Source organism: Nothoprocta perdicaria, unplaced genomic scaffold, assembly GCF_003342845.1.
Source record: "Nothoprocta perdicaria isolate Ctin4 unplaced genomic scaffold, notPer1 scaffold_37, whole genome shotgun sequence".
In the NCBI taxonomy this organism is placed as follows: domain Eukaryota; kingdom Metazoa; phylum Chordata; class Aves; order Tinamiformes; family Tinamidae; genus Nothoprocta; species Nothoprocta perdicaria.
In genome coordinates, this window is record NW_020455610.1 from 3,475,079 (window position 1) to 3,496,992 (window position 21,914).

A 21,914-nucleotide genomic window follows, 5' to 3' on the forward strand; every position below is an offset into this window, starting at 1 on the left:
TGGAACAGGCTGCCCAGAGAGGTTGTGGAGTCTCCTTCTTTGGAGATCTTTAAAACCCGCTTGGATGCAGCCCTGTGCCACGTGCTCTAGGTGACCCTGCGTGTGCAGGGGGGTTGGACTCGATGACCTCTGAGGTCCCTTAAGCATTCTATGATTCTATGATACTGTGCTATGGCCTATCGTTGGTGAAGAAGAATACATATAAAATATTGAATCAAAGAAAAACCTTTCTTTTTTAAACTAAGTTCACATGTGATTGTTCAAATTTCAGAGCTTAAGTTTCAGCTTTCAATATTTGGAGCCACTAACTGCTGTTTATATAGAAACTACAATTATGCAAACMTCCGCTGAATAGGTGAGGGTCTAGAATACAGGGTATTTTACAGCTAGATATGGAAAGGAAGAAAAGAACAATTATAGCAGAAAAAAGAAATCTCCCCAGGTAATTAAATCCTGATTGGCATTATTCAGGAGTTTGACAGTCTGGAAACCCCAGGTCTATGAGCAGGATACAATTCACATACCTAATTCTAGTTGATGTTACACATATTTTTAAAGATAGCAAATAAATTAAGAAGATGACAAATGTTTGTGTCCTAACAGAACTTCCTTATAGCTATTTTACAACTATTAGAAAAGATAAGGACAGGGAGAAAATCTACTATCCRAAGAAAAGTTATTTCCTTATAGCAGAAAGAGACATACTCTATTTCCCGGTTCAGAAATCATATTCTGGCTTTCAAGCTTATTTTGTTTCTGTTTATTTTCCCCCTCTTTTCTCATTTTTACTATATTTTTTTTGTTTGTTTTGTTTTTGTCTGAAGGTATAAAATCATATATCTAACCATGATTGGGAACTCTTATTTTTTTAATATTGGCAAATAGTTGAAAATCTTTGTATGAAGAAAGTGTAATATTGCATTATATTGGAATAAAAGTCTCATCACAAGAGATAATTGAGGGTATGAGTTAAATAGTTTCCTATGGGAATTTAACTTTCATTTATCAGAGTGGCAAGCCAGGGATGCAAGCCAAACCCAGGAATTTTGGGGCAAACCGACTATCCTGCATTGTGCTGACTGAAAACTAGGGGAAGAACTATAAAAAAAGGTCTCTTAAAGAGTATTTTTTGTTTAATGGTTAAGCTCTTATTTGGGGAAAAAATGTCTTTCTAATGAACAATAGATATGACTGCTTAATAAGTTTAGAGCAAATCTGAGTGTTTTTTTTTTATTTTATTTTGTTGTTGTACATTTGGACATGATAGTGTACATTTGGAAATGTTATACATTTTAGAAATGAAATTACATAATTATCCCCAAACAAGAATTAATACTTTTTTTACAACATTGTGATGGGTTCAGTGTACTTACAATGTTCTTATATACTTGTTCTGATAAACCTATATGAAATGATTTTTTTTGTTAAGTGCTGTAACTTCTGCCTAATTTTGATTACCTTAAGCAGCTGATCTTTCAGTCATATTTAGGAGACTTGTACTTACCAATACAGCTGGGATTTTGTGCTTGAAATGGAAACATCCTCAGGTTACTGTCCTGGCAGCAACGGGTCAAAGCAGAAACAAGAGAGGTTCAAGATGGGTGTACAGAAACCTTCACCCCATGAGAAGARTCAGACTCATGCAGTCTCTTTCTGATGAGGTTTGCAAAACCTGATTGGACCTGAGCCACCTGGTCCTGACCAAGAGGTTGAACTAGAGGCCCCTTGAGCTACCCTTTGAGTCTATGAGTCTATGATGATCCTTCCTTCTTTGCCATCCTAAAAATGAAACATTTTGTTTACATACACTTCCTTGGTGCTCATCTCTTCATGTTATTGTAGTCGACTTTCATTCATTTTGCATGTTAACAGCAATACAAAATAAAGCAATCTTTTGCAGTTGCTTGGATAAATAATTTAATAATCTGAAGTGCTGAATAAAGTAGGATTTTTGTTTGTTTGTTTTCAGGCTGTCCGTACCCTGAAAAAACCTTTGAAATGATTTGGTTGGTTCATTTCTGTGTTCCTCTCTTCAGCTGTATCTGAGAATAGTTCATGTCATTATTGCTTCCTCCCTAGTATTAAAATGTATTTAATTCTAATGAAAAATATATGAAATCAATTGAAGCCTTCAAATGGCATTTTAGGTGCAATTATTAGTTTCTTTAAATTTAYAACCCTTATGGAAATGTGCCTCATATTTAATTTATCTAATGGAGTAACACTTACACTGCAGCATAAGTTAGATGGAGGAAGAAAATCAGTAGTAATAGTAACATACATGATTGATAAAAAAATATTTTTTACAGCTTGTAAATCTTACTTAACTAAGTGATTATATTTCAGAGAAGTTGTGAGTCCTATAGTCATAGTAATTGGTTGATGCTTGGAACTTGTGAACAAATACCAGTAAAACCATCCATACATTATACATTTGAACATTTTACATTGTTTTTTAAAGTGATAAAGTTCAGCATAAGTCTCCCAGCAACCTCTAAATGAAAAACTGAATCATTGCTTTCTAAGCTGTACATTTTCACTGCTTTTTAAGGCAGAGAAAACAGCTTTTTCAAATCAGACATAAGTTCTCTGAGAATAAAATCACAGCCTTCTGCTCAGTCTACATCTTCCTTTCCTTATTAGTCTGAGTTGGTTTTCACGGACATTGAGCTCTGAGATTCTCTCTGACCTGTATTTACAAATGAGTCCAAAATGAAATGCAACACTCCATTTATTTTGCTATTAATTTTAAAACTAACAATTACGATTTTTTTTCTTATTCCTCCCTGTGGACTACTGATAGGTTCTCATGATCTGCTCTATGGCATTTCTGATTGACTCTGCCTGCTTTCTTCCTTCCTCTTTGAAAAGATTTTATCTGCCTTGGGCTAAACACAGTCTCTGATGTACTAACCTGCTGTGTGGTTGCATGAGGATTGAGTGGTATCAGAGCCCTTTTGTCTTATCCAAACACCAAGGGCAAGCAGACCTGAATAAATTGTAGGTTGGGCAGAATCATGAATCTAGGGAGGGACAACTAAAGTAGAGCATTTCTGAGGAATTCATAAATYGGAAATAGTACTTTTTGCTTGGATATTTATTGGATTTTAGGCARGAAATTGGAGAAATATTATCTCTGGGTTGTTGTGTCCTGATTATTTGAAAGCAATTGTAGAGACAATTAGAATATAATTGAATTGTGGAAGTTTGACCAATTTGGAATTTTGTTAGCTGCTGTAATAGAAATGAGAAATTGGAAATAAATTGCTTTTTACAGAGAGGAAGGTGTTTCATTTGTGAACGGAGAGTTTCCAGTAAAGAGTATTCTTTCTCTGAGCGAGGAACATATTCTAGAGGGATCTTTGGGATACTGGTCTGTTCTGAGGCTGATCATTTTGATAAGATATTAACAAGGACAGTATTGATGTTGTTAATGGGGCGTGAGGTAAATGGAAACACAGTACTATATTTAATCATTGAGACAGGTATCCCAAATACATTGTGAGACTTATAGTGATATCAAATTTAAAAAAAGATGCAAGTCAAATATTTTAGTTTATAAGAACACAAGTTTGAAGAATGAATCTGTGGACCAATATTGACTAACTACCATTTTCTTTCAGGCAAATAAGTGTTAAAAGTATAGAGAAGATAGAAAATTATTGAGAAATTTTTGTTCTATAAACAAAGAACCTTCTATCAATAAATCATGGTTCACATCTGATTTTTGCCTGAGTAAAACTCTGAYGGAAATACTTTTGGCATGACTGGTCAGAACCAAATGTAGAAAAAGAAGGAATTTCTAATTAGAATCAAGCTAATCTGACAACCAAACAATTATAAATTGAATAGGACAACAGAGTTTTCACATAGTTTACTGAACAAAATTAATTGGGCATCCCACTGCAAGAGTTCTTTCTCTTTCTCTTGAAAGTATTTAGGTGAACAGTATTAGTATTAGTGTTTAGGTGAACAGAATTTTTGTTGCAAAAACAAATGTTGGATTATTGCTCCATTTAGACCATGGAGTAACAGCTCATCAACTTTTTTTCCTGGTTACATACACATCACAAGAAGATAAACAGATAGTGAGTTTTACTCTGTGAGCTATGATTAATAAAAAGTTGACAAACTCCCTCAGCTTCTTATTTGTCAGTAAAACTGTATATTGAGAATTGTTCTTTACTGGCCATCTCAGCTAAAGGTACTTTGGCTGTGCCTTCTGACAGTCGGATGATTGCAGACATCCTTCAATGACTGCATAATCTTGTTAATGGTTCATGAGGGACTCATACAATGGACCTGCACTAAGCATGAGGAAGCTTTATATTCCCATTGAAGGCATAAAACTGCAGTATTACAGGGGTGAGGGAGGTTAGGATGTCTGCCCTAGCTTTGGATGAGAGAAGTTAGCTTATAGTTTGAGTTGGTCATTGGAGGCTTTCTTATTACTCAACAGAAAGAAAAACCTCAAGCTTTTGCTGCTATAGCAAGTTGCCCACTGAATATTTTCCATGGACTGCAGATAAGCTAAAGTATAGCTTAGCCTGTTTAAGAAGTAGGTATCAAACGTTTGGACCTTTATGGCTCTGTCCACTTGTCAAGCCACAGTCAGCAAGGGCCAATTGTTACCTACRATGGTAGAAGAAGTTTGGCAGATGTGATGGTGGGTTTAGGGGAACGCATGTTTTTATGTAGTAGCTTTTATGTAGTAGTGTGAGAGCCATGTGGGATCTCATGTGGGTCAGGATGTGGGCTGCATAGTCATGTGTGGGCTACAGAATCAGCCCTATTCTCAGCTTGGCAATGGCATCTCCATGCTTAAAAAGAGTGTTGCAGGAAAACTGTATTAATAGGAAATTTGAGTCTGTAACATTCACCTCTAACTAGTATTCAAAAATCAGGATGTAGTAAAGACAAGTGTGAATGTATTTAGAGAAGAAAGAGTTCTGTAGGCTTAATAAATCTTTTAATGACTAATCAAAACCTAAATATTTTATACAACAAGTTTTTGGACTTGATTTATTCTTTCATTCTCCCTCTGCCTCTCCTCCCATACTTCCTTCCCTCTACCCTCCAAAAAATAGTATTTAAGTCCTAGTAACTTTATAAATTTCTATCATCCTGCCTCATTTATCACATTGGACTAAAATTCTGTAGCAAACCATAAGAAAAGTAATTAACYACTTACATCTAAAAATGACCACTGTGTGATATTATCTACTTCCTGCTTAATATGTTTTTCCTTGAAAAATAAAGCTGTTTTCAGTTTTATACGCAGGCACACTGAGAATACACTAAGGATTTTTATCTTTTAATAGGTTAAATTTAGCTACAGCTGCCTGTTGTTTGGGATTCTAAAGAAGCTTGTGCAGAATAAGTCCAGAAATTGCACTATTAATTTAAAAATAATCACTACAGGACCATTTTTTAATCGATTTCTTGTAAGAATTACTACTTTCTAAGGAATCATCAGAGAGGCTCTTCCATTAAGATTTCTTTTTTGGGGGGAGGTGAGGGAACAGGGAGGGAGCAGAACAAATGTATTCTTTTTTCATAAACTATGATACTTTTTCATAGCAATAATACTAAAATGACTACATTTGAAAATTAGGTAATTGTGAGAAGCAGCTGAGTAAGATTGCCTAATTTATCCTATGCTGCTGTGTGTCCCAAATAATCTAGATAAAACAGAAACAGTCTGTGTTATCAGCTTTTTGTATGGGAGAATGTTTAAGGAAATGAAGCCAATGTTAAGTGTTTATGAAGAAAAATTAACACTTATATGGGAAAACTGATTTAGTTATCTTGCGTATTCCCAGTGTTTTAATTAGTTTGTAAATTGTTTGAAGAACCTTTATCTTTGTTTTGTGTATCTACACAGACCTTAGCACAAAACACTCTGTAATCTATAGTCAGAGCTGCTATGAACTGCGTTTACTTGTAATGTGAAATCTTCCAGATGTTGTCTCGCTCAGTGTTTTGAAATATTGTAAATACAAAATGGTAATTTTCTCTAGTTATCTTCTTTTCTCTCCTATGCAGTTGAAGAATCTTCAAATGAGAGGAAAAAAAAATGACATAGTTTCTTCACAAAAACTTACTATTTATTATTCTAYGTTCATTTTCCTATGGCAGCCATACTTACTTACTTGCTACTCTGATCTGAGTTATATATTCATTGCCCTCAAGAATAGTACTTTGAGATTAAATCATATTAAAATTACCCCTCTCCTCTCACCTTCAGCATGAACTCTTTTATCCCTAGGCTATGGACTAAGTTACTAAAGTCATGCAATGTAACAGGATGAGAAGCATCGGGAATTAACCTCCCTCAATTAATCTACCTCAATAAAGAGGGGTAGGACGGGATTACAAGAAGACACAGTATTGAACAAACAACACACCTTCTGGGCAGGCAATGACTGATTCTGCAGTTGTATGGATAAACTGTGTGGGAAACAGCAGCTGGGAGAMAAACAGCCTTCGTGGTAAGAGCCTTGATCTCACTTTGCTTTTCACCCATCCTACAACGTTGGGAAAAAACTTTTTCTCCCAATTTCTTACTATGTTCAAGATATATATATAACTCTGTTGGGGAGAGTTTTCTCTCTACAACTCTCAGCACTGGCTTTATTTAGTACCATTCATGACTGTTATATTGCAATGGGTTAAACCCCTAGGACCTGTATCCTGCAGACTTCCCTCTCCACTCCAGTGGACACGAGTCTAATGCCGATTTGGAGTGTGTGCCAACATGTAACTGTGTACAAGCCTGCTACCTACTACTTACTGTGCTTTCTCATAACTCCCTACTGAGAGCAGTTATGCTTCAGTAGACTGCTGGACTGGGAAAAGGACAAGGAAAGCACTTTAAGGACCTCAAATGAGTTTTGGGTTGAAATTAATCCTAATTAAAAACCAATGAAGAAACTCTACTTCAGCAGCTGCATTATCAGGGAGCAACGAGGTCAGATTGGCTGCCAGGGCAGTGGACCTGGAAGCAGAGGATGGCTGCYAGGGCAGTGACTCATCAACCAGACACCGTCCTACGGCGCAAGGTGAGTTTGGTGAGGAAAACAGGATTCATTCATGAGTCCAGATCWCCAGAAAAGTCCATAGTGAAGAGGTAGGTCTGAGGTCAAGTGAGGAAGTCAAGTCAGCAAGGCAAGGCCAGGACCAGTGAGGCACAGGATCAGGGCCAGGCATACCTGGAATACAAGGTAGACAAGGAAAAAGAGGCAGGGTCTGAGCTTAATGAGACTTCTCCCAACTCTTTCTATACAACATAGCTGTTTCCTCAGCAGTTAGATCTGGGCTYGCAGAACTGCACTATATCAGATAGCTGGCATTACATACAGGCAGACAAAACCCTAGGAAAGGGCATAAGGAGGCTAGTTGGTGCACTCAGGACCCTGATAGCAGTTTCAGATATGTGTCTAAAATCATTTAATATCTATATATGGAGAAGATTCAACTCATGCACTGTAGTAGTATGCACTGATATGAGCAGCTTGGCCCCTGCTTCTGATCTAAACTCCACCATGATCTTAAAGTAAGGTGGAATAGTGTCTTCTGCATGGGAAATGTCCTGCTAGCAACACTGGACACCCAACCTCTATTAAATCCACCCATCTGATGGGAACATGGCAGAAGTGGACATCGGAACTGGTCAAATGTTCACTGCTTTGTTCAACATGTAATAGATAACCTCAAAAAATCAGCAAGCAAGTGATGCAAAACAAGGAGAAAGGAACATCATCCTTCATATGACGTTCTCCACACTCCCTTCCTGATGATAGTGTGGACATTAAAAGTTTAGAAGGGTTGTGAGAGTGACTGTATGAATGATCAGAAGTAAAATACATCAGAGACAATGATCCTGACCTGAAAAACATAAGTCAGATACTATTGATGGCTGTGAGAGTATCCTGGAGAACACTGTTGGTCCCTTGCAGTTGGGATAAACTGAATTTTAGTCAAAGCTGGTAAAAACTATAGTCTTTCTAATGTGTCTGRTGGATAAGTGCAATTGTGAAAATATGGGTGACACTGTGACCAGCAAATGCATTTTCAAAGCCTAAATCCTACTGGGTTAGATGYTTATGGTCTGAAGAGAATTTCTAGATGACAGGAATATCTGGGAAAGATATTCCTGGCCAGTGAAAGGACAAGGGGCAATGGGTATAAGTTGAAACACAGGAAGCTCCATCTCCATGTGAGGACGAACTTCTTTCCTGTGAGGGTGCCAGAGCCCTGGAACAGGCTGCCCAGGGAGGCTGTGGAGTCTCTTTCTCTGGAGATCTTCCCAACCTGCCTGGATGTCGCCCTGTGCCCYGTGCTCTGGGTATCCCTGCTGGAGCAGGGGTCTGGACTAGATGATCTCTAGAGGTCCCTTCCAAYCCCAACCATTCTGTGATTCTAGGAAATCCACAAGTGTTTGGTGCAGTCCAGCTCAGGATCTTGGCCACTTTCTCAGAGTGTTTCACAAGCTGGCCAAGCTGCTCCCAGCTGAGTGTATAGACATAGCTAGCTTTCCAGGTCAGCTGTAGAGGGAGTATCTAACTCTTTTTCTTGACTAACCCTCCACATTCCAGATCCTCCATCCAACCCTGGATGATAGGGTTGGATYCAACACAGCTGATTTACCTTTCTTCACCATACCCTGAGCACTGAACAGCATGAGCATTTCTCTGAGAGCAGCACATACGTTCTCAGCACAGCTCCTTGACAAAGTAAAATTGTTACGGCCCTCATTTTGCCAATCAGGAACTGGAGTACAGACATTTGGGTGTCCCAAAGTCCTACAAGAAACCTGCAACAGAGCCAGGATGTTTAGCTCTGAAATTGCCATACTTTATGGGTTATTTAAATGACAGTCATCGTTATGACGGTGATTACAAATGTACAACCTGTAACTTAGGTCAGAGTCTGGGCTGATAAGAATATGAAGCACTCTGGCCCATGTGCTACAMTTTCAGAAAGACTCTTCCTGCAACCGCTTGAGTGATTAGGCTGAACAATGCTCTGTCATCCATTCCTATYCTTATCTCTGATAACGATTCTTCTAAAGATGAGTCATCTATTGTATCTTAAGTGGATTTTACTGAATGTTCTGTATTTATACCCTATGTCATAGTATTAGATCATTTTCTGTAATGTTTTATTGGACTCAATATTTCCTGGACTCAATATTTGAGCCATACTACAAACCAAGGCCAAAAACTTATCAAGCTGTCAAAACAAATATAAAACGACATTATATGAGAATACCACAGTCATACATCACAGGATTTCTTAAAGAGATATAGGAAAAGTGCCGTGGAAATGGTACGTCTTTTTCCTCTTATTGAGCAGTTTTATTTGTCCACTTGTTTTCTGAAGCTAGTACATTTTACCTGCCTTTTCTGATTACAGAAAAACATCAATGTCTGAAAAGTATCCTAAGTAGCTCTTTAAAAAGCACAGTTTTTCTTCTTGGAATTATTGTGTTGTTTTACTGTCAGTAGCAGACTTAATTTTCCTCTTTGAAACAGTATGATGGGAATCTTTGAAATATTCCACTTTTCAAATACCTTGAACCACCTGTTCAGGCAGGAGTTTAATTTAATTTAGGATGTAATTGAATTCTTTTTCTTTCTGAGTTGAAGTTTACTTGCTCTAACTAACTAAAGCAGTGAAGCAAAGCTGTATTTCTGTTTATGAATGCAGGGTTTCCTCAGCAAAAACTGCTATATACATAATTTCCCATATATGGCTACACTGATAGATTTACGAAATAAATGATTGACAGTGAAAATGATCTCTGCCTTTTTAAAGGTTTTAAAGATCCTGCTTTTAAAGGAACTAGACTGGAAAGTTTAGTCAAAGACCAAAACTCCAACTTGCTACAACCTGGAAGCTCCAAGTAAAAAGACATTTATAAAAGATGAGAATAGTTTCTGCACTGCCTTTGGTGTACACTGAAATCCATCTCCACTTGCAAAAGCCACTATAAACAACTTGCAAATATGCAAAGTGTGGTGACAGTAATATTTATCTCAATGCTAAATTCAGGAACAAGCATTCTAGTTACTTTAAGTGTAGTAGATGAAAAGACAAAATCAGTCTGGCTGAACTTCAGTACAACTTGGATATTTCATGTTTGATTTTCTCTTTTTGCTGTTTTTTGTTAAAAGATTATTTCCTCCACAAGATTTTTTGATCTTCAGTTTGGAAACTAGTTTTATTTCTCAGCATCTTCCCCACTCTTCCATGCTACTGAACAAACAACTTTTGTTCTGTGGAAAAGAAATATATCTGGGGTGAAGGAAAAATATGGACCAAATGGACCTACTTTGAGTTCAATACTTTAAAGCCAAAATCACTTAAGAAACAGAAAATCATCACTTGCCTCCTTTCACCCACAAAACTAATCTTGTAAAAAGCATGGGAAAAATGTCTCTTAAGCGTCACAGAATCACAGGATTGAAGTCGGAAGGGACCTTTGTAGATCATCTAGTCCAACACCCCTGCACAAAACAGACTGAAACATTATCCATTTTTTTTGTCYACTTTGAGGTATTAGAGCATCCAAAACGAATTGTTTTATTCAAAACATGAGGACTGTGATACTTGCTGTGGTTCATGTAAATACATTTCTAARTAAAATGAGAAAATTGCTTTTCAATAGAATGCACAATCAGAACTGAAAACAAACAAACAGAAAAATCACAAACTGAAAAATCTCAATTTCTTTATAAAAATGGCAGAAAGCTGTTAACTAGATGCAAAATTCTGGAAAGAGGAAAGATATTATTACCTATGCAGAAACAAAACAATCAGGAAAGAGCACAACAGTGCCACTGACCAGGTATGTTGCCATTTGGGGCAAACAATGCTTTCACAGACCTGCTCCTTCCAGAAACGCTATCCCAAAGAAGTTTATGGACACAGGTAAAACACCACAGTTTGGTAATGACAGTAGTCATAGAATCATAGAATCATAGAATCATAGAATCATAGTCTCTTGAAAGATGGATGTGGAGCAGGACCCGCTGGGATGTGGAGCTGGAGCCCTCACCTCTAATTTCTTCTTGAGTTGAGCAACATTTCCTGGCCTGCTGTGCTCAGAGGGGTTTCCCCAGGCTCTCAGTACCTGAGCCTGTTCTCATCTCTGGTGGCCTCTCATCTACTGCACAGATCCATGCCAGGCTCTTGTCAGAGCAAGCTCTGTGGTCATGTTTCCTTTAGGCACCTGCACATGGAGAATAAAGCAGCATTGAGCTGCATTGCAGACAGTGAGCAACACAGGGCTTCCACTCAGCCATTTAGAATATTTTTGTTTTTTTGAGAGGCTTATGCTTCTTCCTTGTTTATAAAGCCTATAGGAATAAGTGATATGAATCAGCCTGCCAGATTTGGAGAAACCAAAATGCCCTGCCAGCTCTATTAAGCCCTGAGATGTCTGAGCAGGACACATAAGTGGAGGAAGTTACACTGCTTTCAGTTTTTATTAATGTCTAAAATAATAYATACCAAAAGAAAATATGAAATATGAAATCAAACTGGAACTAGTTCAGATATGGTTGATGGGATGAGGATGGACATGGAACAGGTAAAGGGAGATCAGCAAGACATGGCCCTTTTTATTAACAAAACAAAACCCTGAAGGAATTATTCTTTATAGTCACAGATTTGAGATGTAGGGGAGAAATATTTGGTGTGCCTATGTCTAACTGTGGTCTAACTGGTTACTCTCTACTACTATGCTATACATTCCTAGCATGTAAGTTTAATAAATGAATATAATCTATCAGTAAATAGATTAGGACAGGAAAGGAAAGTTTTTCCTTCAGTCAGAGTGTGGAATATTTTAAGAAAACAAGAGAAGTAAGAAACACAACTGGTCTGAGGGTACTGCATTTGTAGAGAGTACACAGCAAGCTGTTGATGATGAGATAATAAGACTTGATGATTTGGTAATATATTTCGTCCTCGTGTGCTGTGCACTATTTTTCATTGCCCTTTTCAGTGCTCTTAAGTTCCATCACAAATTCACTGGACAGATTTTTCCCACAGCCTCCACTGAAGATGAAATACATTCACTTGCTTTCTGTGTTGCGTTTGTAATTTACAATTGACAATCAAAGGTGTTATATACTGGTTTATGCTTTGTTGCTGCTATGCTTGCAAACTGTCACATTTGTGAATATAATTCTTACTCAGCTAATTTATAAATGCAGAGATATTTTGGAAAGTTGATAAAACTCATATCTGCTTACTTAGGGTGGAGGACCTTCCTCAAAGACTTCTATCACTACAAAAGGGCTGTTTCTTCCTCTTAAAGATTTTCGTATCAACAGAGGCCACTAACCCTTAGATCATTTTGTGATTGAAAGGATGTTTGTTTTTGGTAAATTGTACTGACAACCTCTGCTTTTCTGGTTTCATGATGTCCAGGTTCCTGTTTTTTTAGATTATGGTGCCCCAGAGTCACGCCATGATTTTTCTCTTGATGAAATCCTGTGAGAAATAGAATGGCCTATGTCTAGTGGTGTGTGAGAGGACAAAAAAGAAAATTGAACCACTTGTATTACGAGCATAGAAAGAATGTTGTTTCCCATGGATTTCAAGAACAGCCACAGGCTAACTAAGGTATTGCCATGCAGAAAGCATATTGCGCCTTCTATGTTTGAGAGAATACTTTTGGCTGGAAAATTCACATCCACTCAGTGGAGTTGCCCAAACTGTTCCACTTCCATGGGTTGCAGGCTTTATAGCAGGTTTTCAGGAGACAACTCCAATGTGGTCATTGCTGTACCGTGTTCCAGCCCCTAGGAATCAGCATGCAGTGTTGAGGTTCTTAAACTGTAATCACCTATAGTTCACCTGTAGTTCAGATTATGTGTYTCTTTCTTGCAGCTCTTTATAACATGAACTACAATGGCTTATCTCTCCAAATTGCTCTGCACGTTTGTATTCCTGTCATGTAAATGTAGTCCCTTCACCATAACTCTATTATAGAATGAGAGGAGGAAAAAAAATGTTTTTCAGTATGTTTTTATAACATTCAGTTACACTTCCTCAAAGTCAATGCTGGACAAATACTAGATCTTTGGAATGCTAATAATACCTGCCAGCAGATAGCACTGCACAGCAAAGTTTATTTTTCCTCGATCTTGGCAATGACAAAACAGATGGTTCAAGTTTAAGTGATGAGTGAACAGAGGAAAGTAACACTTCTCCTTTTTAAAGCCACCCACTTCCATTTTTCCATTTTTGGTTTTAACTTGCAAGGTCAGAAAGGATCTTTGTGCTCTTTACCATACTTAAGTTGCATGGTGAGCTGATGAAAGACCAAAAAGAACATTTCATGATCTATCAACTCTGACTTTCATGCGGCTAGTGGGTTACAATGCAGGCTTTGTAGTTCTCTCTTGAAAGCAGAATGATTTCATTGCTGAGCTGGCCATACTCAGGGAGATAAAATATAGCCAGAATAAGATGTAGAGCAAAGGTTCAGCTTATTGATCAATCACAATGCAAATCTATCACACAAAACAGAGACCCAAATGGCAGGTCAGAATATGATATCAATACRGGCTTCTTAGGTTCCGTCTTTTGCAGTTGTTGTTACTATTTCATAGAAAGTTATATAATTTTCACACAGAAGCTGTGGATCTGGTAACCGCTGTATGATCCTTATCAATAATGCATTCAAAGAATTATAAAAACAGACTAAGACAAAAGAGTGGTATTTTGTGCAAACTAAGGCAATACAGAATTTCATTGAACATATTTGTTGTAATGATAAGCTCAAGTTCACACTTTCCTTCCATCATTAGGATGCAGGACTTTGTAGAACTCAACAGCTCCCTTTGCTGGTAACAAGCAAGAAGTGCAATTTGTGAGTATGAACCCTGGTTCTGTTGCAGTATCAGATTTTATTTAGCATTGCAGGCAATACGTACTGACTGCTAGTTTCAATTACGATATAGGAAGGCTCTTAATTTACCAACCCAAAGGRAAAGTAGATTGAGATTTAAAAAAAAAAATAAAAAAAGAAGTGCATCTAGTATAAATTTATTAAACAAAATGAATCAAATCAAACCAATATACAGTTTGATTTAGCCTTTCTTTAGGAGTGTTTGACAAATAGCAAAGCAAAAAAATATGCTCTATAACATAGCCAAAATGACTGAAAGGGAAGGATTTTTTTTTTCCTGATACACTCTACAATGCTTTCTCTGATTACACTATTAATTTATGTAAATTTTTCTTTTCCATTAATTACAATCATTAACAAAGAATTTTCTTTAATGTTTCTTATAAATGAATATTTAAAAAAGTTTCCATTCTCAYGAAAAAATAAATCTCCTTAAATATAAATACAGAAGTGGATGGGACTTTCTGTAATCTATGAGGCCTGTGGCTTGCATGCAGTTAGGTCAAAAGCAATTGTTTCACATAAAAACACCTGGGGAGGAATAACCCCACCTGGGGAGAAATAACCCCAGCCATCAGTACAGATTAGGGGTCGACCTGCTGGAGAGCAGCTCCACGGAGAGGGACCTGGGAGTCTTGGTTGACACCAAGTTAACCATGAGGCAGCAGTGCCCTCGTGGCCAAGAAGGCCAATGGGATCCTGGCCTGCATCAGGAGGAGTGTTGCCAGCAGGTGGAGGGAGGGGATCCTGCCCCTCTCCTCAGCTCTGGTGTATTGGAGGCAGTTCTGGGCTCCCCAGTATAAGAGGGATGTAGAGCTTCTCGAGAGGGTCCAGAGAAGAGCAACTAAGATGATTAAGGGAATGGAACATCTCTCATATGAGGAGAGACTGAGTGAATTGGGCCTGTTTTCTCTGGAGAAYAGAAGGCTGAGAGGGGATCTGATTAACATGTGTAAGTTCAGGAAGGGAGAATGCAGGGAGGATGGGGCCAAGCTCTTCTCAGTCGTGGCCAGTGACAGGACGAGGGGGAAGTGGGTATAAGTTGAAATACAGGAAGTTCCGTCTYCAGGTGAGGAGGAACTTCTTTCCTGTGAGGGTGCCAGAGCCCTGGCACAGGCTGCCCAGGGAGGCTGTAGAGTTTCCTTCTTTGGAGATCTTCCCAACCCACCTGGATGCCGCCCTGTGCCCCGTGCTCTGGATGTCCCTACTGGAGTAGGAAGGTTGGACTAGGTGATCTCTAGAGGTCCCTTCCAACCCTGAACATTCTGTGAAAAACCTTCCCAGGATGAAATAAGTACATAAAATAAAAGTTAACCAATATTTTTTACCATATATTTAACTGAAATATTTTCCATAAAAAAGCTTAATGGGAGGGAGAATCACATTCCTGACCGTGTGTGGCCCCTCCACTCTACTGTAGAAGAAGAAGCCACATAAGCATATAAAAGCATTAGATCAGCATAAAGTTTTGCTTCTCCAATTTTGCCAGGTTCCTTGGACACCAAGCTGTGGCCCTTCTTTCAGGGCTGTCATTCTACAAGCAGAGAGGTTTGGACTTGCTGGTGGCATCCTGTCTCACTCGTTGTGCTACAGCRCCAGGCTGACACCTCTCTTCACAGTGAAGGGATCCAGAAAAATCTGACAGATCCCTTGTAACTCAGGAAGGTCCAATGCCACTGGTCTCTGGCAGACAGCCAAGCATATGGGGAGGGAKATGTTCCATGTGCTCCATCTTTAAACTCCCTGCTACATATCCACTCCTATCCACTGCTGGAGACAGGATTATTCTATAGAGGGAAGTTTGATATGATCCATTATAAACATTTACCTTGTGATCTTGTTCTTGTGATCTTTTAAAGTGGATGGGTAGGGAATTTTATAGTCAATATTCTGCCAGATTTCAGGCAATTTGAAGAGATCCCAAGCATCTTTTCTTCCTGCAGACTTTCTTCCAGAACTGATAAAARTCTTATAGAGCTGAGTGTTACAATTTGCACTCCAATCTGAGAGCCTCCAATTAAGAATACTCTTGAAAGTATAGCCTGCTCTTGATGGCAATGGGAGGATGTGTGAGGCAACAGGCGTAATTTGAAAGAGGAGAGTTTCATACTGAATATAAGGAGAGTTTTCTTTTATTTCCATGGGGACAGTCCCATGGAGTGGAGCAGGAATGGAGCAGGTTGCCCAGAGAGTTTTTACCTTCTCTGTTCGTGTAGGTTCTGAAGATCCGCCCAGGACATCAGTGACTTCATCAAGAGCTTGGACATCAGCCCACATATAATATCGTCATACAGAATTTGGTTTTAGATGAAAAAAAATCAAACTGGACACCTTCTTCAAATTTTAGATCTAAATGTAGCACATTAACTGGATGTTTAAAATCTGATTATGCTCAGTTGCCTTAACATAGTTGGCCAGGGCCCTTTCAGGTACGCTGGAGTATCTGAGACATTTATACTAGATTGTCAAGGCCCTGTAGGTCGAGACAGGTTTTATAGAAGAACCTGGCATTTCTGGAATGGAAGCTGGAGGGAAATGTGAATACTCCAGGATATTTAAGTGGCTCTGGAATAAATATATCCCATATGTTTGCCTGCGGCCTATTCACCAGGTATTCCCTTGGTAGCCAGTGGAGAGAAGCAGGCACTTTCTACCAGTGATTCAATTCATTGTGAAGTGTCTGCATTCAAGGGCAATGCATTTTTGTCTTCCTTGCTGATGACCAAAAGTCTATGATCATCAGACACAGGAAAGAAATCCAGCATAATCAGATGTCATTTTAATAGGGAGAATACATAGCATGCCTCATATCTTGGCAGGTAAACATTTTACTATCCTTCAATTTTTTTTTTTGCTTTGGTTTCACCTTTGAATTACAGGTATGCTATTGATTCTTGGAAATCCCATTTCAGGCTTGTTTCTATTCTTATTATACAAGAAGTAAACTAGAGAAGATGATAAAATGAGAGGCTTCAAYTACACATGTTCAGGGCTTGTGAATTGAAGTCATGTATTAAGGCATATAATATTGGGAATTAACATTAGAAAAAAAAATGCCATTCATATTTTCCCATGTTGATCCATGACTGCCCACAGTGAGATSTGTTGTGGTTTCTATTCAGCCACGGTGTTAGCATTATCTCATTAGGCTCCCTTCGTCACTGGATAAAAACAGTCATCTTCGGATATCTTAGCTGCCAATTTGGGGTGTGACAAATTTCTTGTGAAAGGATCTTTTTCTGATGAAATAGGAATGGAGGATAACTAAGATAGATTAACTGGGAGTCAACTAAGTTAGATCTGAGTAACATTTATACCTCCTCTGTTGAAACTATTTATCCAGCTCCTGTCCTGAAGGAGGGAAGTTTCTGATGCAGCTTCCTCAACATGAAGGCTGTTGCATGCTTTGTGGCACAATAATAATTTTATATCATCAACTATATTGTAATCAGCACTTTGTTTGTTTTCACTTTTACATTAGGTATTTCTTCTCTATGACTTTATTTAGTGATTTTGTATTCTCCTAGTTTGTGTTCTTGCACTCAGAGTTAATCAAATACTTGGGGAATATTTCATCCTTCAAAATGAGATTAATTTCTTTTGTACTGTTTTGAAGACTGTTTTCTACATTAGCCTACCAATGATATGATATGTCTCTTCAAAGAAATTATTTTAGAGATGAGTTTCATACCACTAGATGGCAATGTGAGGTAAACTACAATTATGTTTCTTCCACAAACTGTAACCTAAGCAGACATATATATCAAGACAAAGAGAAACTGATTTCAGAAAAAATATTGCTGTATTTCCACAGAGCATGTATTGSTGGAGATCTGTCACATAATAAGATAACATTAAGCATAAGATACTCACTTTTCCTCAGGGAGGAGGGATTCCTTGCCATCATGTTTTATTAGGTACAAGTTACAGTTTTGTGTCTTGTCTTTTCTTCACTTGGATGCAAGTTAGGTGTCTCACCTAACTCTTTCTAACTCCTTCATATCTGGAAGTTCTTTTATTCAGAATTATTTCTTTTTGCTCACACGGGTTTGGATCCCTGTTCCCACTGCATAAATAAATTCAAATCCTGCGGATTAAAAGCACTGCTATCGATYGTGCAGGGTGGCCCAGCAGCTGCTCATATTTGGAAAGTTTCTCTGCATGAAGACAGAAAGAGCCTTTGCCAAAGGTCTCTGTCTTTCAGGAAGCAGTTCAACAGTACTGTTCATCTTGTACTGTTTTAGCTTATATTTTATTTATTTGGGTTGAAACACGGGATTGCGCCTGCCAAACCCTCATGCCTAATGCCAGGAAGAATCCCAGGCAGCTCATGGAGGAGCCCGTCACACCCCCTCGCAGCCATCCTTGCCGATGGGAATAAACACAGATGGGCTGAAGGCGAAGGGATCTGCCCCTACGTGCGCAATCCTTTTTCAAACACGCAAGTTGGAAACTCCCATCTGTGCTTTTCCTTTGGGGAGAGGTKGTGAGGGGACTCTGTGGAAGAGGGACGGAGATGAGCAGAAGAGAGTCGGAAAGAGCGAACACATGAGCTGTTATAGTTAGGGGTCATTTAACATGGCTGGAGAATCATCACAACATCATGATAAGGCTCCAGGATGTTACCAGCCCTCAGGGGGATATTAGAGAGGTGGAAAAAAGACTAAGGGATCATCAAAGGGGATCATAAAGTCAAGGGAAGAAAGAGAAGTTCAGGGGACCATCWCAGAAAGTAATCATTGGTTAGATAGGCTCTTATAAACCCCACAACATCTCGAAACATTGTTCAGGCACCGGTCTCTGCCTTAAGCAACTGATACAGAGTTCTGCTAAAGCCAGTGTGTGTCGGTGTGAGAGCGAGTAGTTTTTCTCTGGTGCTGAAACAGGAGAGACAAAATATCAATAATTTTCTTAAAAAAAAAAAAAAAAGAGTGCTAAGTGAGAGAAATCAGTTTGTGCTAAAGCTGAGGCTCATATATGAAGGGAAAAAAATGTCATGTGTCYTGTAAAGCTCTGTTCAGATTCTTATTACTGACTCCGCCCCAGAAGTGCCATATGGCCTTTATTTTAGCAGTCTGTACCCCTGTACCTTTTCCTATGCCTCCGGTCTTGAGAATATATAACCAATGAGTTCTTGGGGGCCCTTTCAATATGTATATAGAGAGTTCTTAATGAAAAAGGATCCATATCTCATGCACAGAACCTTTACATACTAATGGCGCAGAAATAACAGGTACTGCTAACAAAAAAAGATTGGTCAAAAGGGATGTTCTTCAGAGGTGAATTGCAGGAAAAGACGAAACATAAATTTTCTTTTGGAAATACCTTTTCACTGCAGTCGAAATATTACAGAAGAAAATGTTGGTTTCATGACATTTCTAAAGGGTAGAGAATAAAAAATTATTTTCCCTCTCACTTTGTCTCAATCCTATCATTTTTTTTTACTATGATGTAGTTTAAATATTTTATTTCAATAAAATGAAATACTTTCTGTTTTGTCTTTATATATATATATATTCTATTACGCATTGTAGTATTTTATTTTCATAGGAACTATTTAGTATTTTTAGTTATACCTTTTCCAACCTTGTCAAAATCATAATTACCTTTATCAAAATGAAACATTTCAGTGTTTCTAAATTAAAAATTGGCTCTATTCTTACCCTGAAGAAAATATGATCTTCTAGTTTATAAATATAAAATAAAATAATAAAATAATAAAATAATATAATAATAAAATAATAAAATAAATATATATATAAAAAAGTTAGTTCTACCTAGAGACCATTTTAGAAAATTCCAATATAGAGAGCATTAACATACTCTCCTGTTTTCAATTATTCCCTGGGTCTACATAGAATTTAAACCTTCCGTGAATGTCCCCTATATAACATGAAATGATTACGAGCCTGGGTAAGGAAGTAAAATGTCAGTTGTGGATAGGACTGCAAAATGAGGCAGTAGACTGATGACGGTGAAAAGGTTGAGGCAAATCACTATTAGCCTAGCAGACTAAAGGGGACACTACTGAAATATGGTATAATATCACATCATAAATCACTAGGGCACCTGCAGAGTGTAATTCCGAAGATTTTACAGTATAAAATCCCTTCTTCAAGAGGTGTTTTTTAAACTGGGTTATTGCTGAATTACTATAAAGTGCACCACATATCAGTTCTATCAGCAAAACCCAAGGAGCAGAAAAATGTAATGTTAGGTGGGAACCAGTGACTGACACTGGTAACCCTGTTTTTGACACCACTGAAGTCTAGCGTGGACCTGAGTGGAATAATTGTGCATGGTTTTCTTCTGAGATATTTCTGCATTAATTGTAAACGCAGGAGTAACCACAGTTACAGGCTTGGAAAAAATATGCAGGGCAGAAAAAAAAAAAAAGTTGACAAGAAGTTTAACTTTTAGTCTCATTTGTTAGGCTAGTCAGGTCTCGCATTATCTTTTCTTTCTATTTTTTTCTGGAATGTTGTTATTTTTATTTCATAAGCAAAGATGGAACAGTGCACTGAATCCTGCAATCAGCTCTAACTAGGAATGCCCATTAATATCTATTTCTTTATGCATTTTCCTACAAGGACCAAGAGCAAAGGAGGTGATATTTCCCAGCAAGTGAAAGGTGAAGATATGATGAGTAGAGCTGAGAGTCAATGACTGCTGAGCTTTAGATCACAATACCATCTGCAGGCTCTAGAGAAGATCCATAGTATCCTTCACCTAGGAAGAACACATCAGGGGTGTTCAATGACTGAACTAGTTCAAGAAAGTCTGCATTTTGAAATCTAGCATGGCCAGAGATGCCAGCAATGCATTGRCTCAGCTTTGTGTGTGTTGGCAAGATATAACAGAAAAGTATATTGAATAAGTTGCATTATAGATTTAAGGGAAATCCTAAGAAACTAACTCCATCAACAAATTAACAGCATTTCTGCTAAGCTGTCTAAGATGAAAAATCAGAGAATTTTGTTTTATTTTTCACTAATGGACTATTTTTCTCCCTGTTTCTTTAGCTCACTTTTTCATGGATATGTTTTCCTTCTCAGTGAGGAAACTCCATTTTAAGTCTCTACTTGGTAAATTCTTTATAGAGGAGCAAAAGAAGATAATTTTGCAGTAGAATGCCCTTATTCAGCAGAAGCATGCATAACACAGGAGCTATGCAAGAGGGTCTGAGTAGTTGTCAACCCCTTTTGGATTTCTAAATTCACCAATTTTGGTGTTACCAACAGCTGCTCAGTTTCTACCTATTCTGTTTGACCACTGCTGCTGCAGCTATGGAGTCCAACACTAAGTCCAATAAGCTCAGATAGTGGATTTGTTCTTTGGATATCCCAAATTTACTTGCTAGGAGCCATAGACAGAGTCTTTCTCTACATGTTTTTTTATACTCTTGTGAAGGATTTTCAGTTCTTCCTGGTCTCTTAAGTGGCCTTTAATTTAAGAAACAATTTTGACCTAGCAGGTTAGGATGTATGAAATGCTATGCTACCTTGGCCAGTTTCTGATGCTTCTCTAATCAGTGGGAAACTATCACCATGTAGATCAGTAAAACATGAGTCAAGCCAAAAAAAAAAAAAAAAGCTTAATTCACTAGTTTGCTCCTTGCTCCTTCACATTGTGTATATAATCACTCTCAGCTTTACTAGGGGAAGTAATGCCTCTTGGCAAAAATAAGCAAAGAAAAAAAGGCCAATAATGCCTTATTCCAACTACTATTTTAGGAGAAAATCCCTTCCTKCTTTTTTTCTTTTTTTTTTTTTTAATCATAAAGATTCTATGAAACCTACTCTAAGCAATTGTACAATCCTCAAAATTTCTTTTTGGGGTGAATCTTCAGAGCACAAGTAAAATATTACTGAGAGTTGAGTTTTATTTTTTAATTAAAAAACTGTTCACTTGTCTCACCACTAGGAAAATTTGCAAATGAGTTGATTCCTTAGGTTTCCAGCACATTCAAGGAATCCTTGCATGAAGT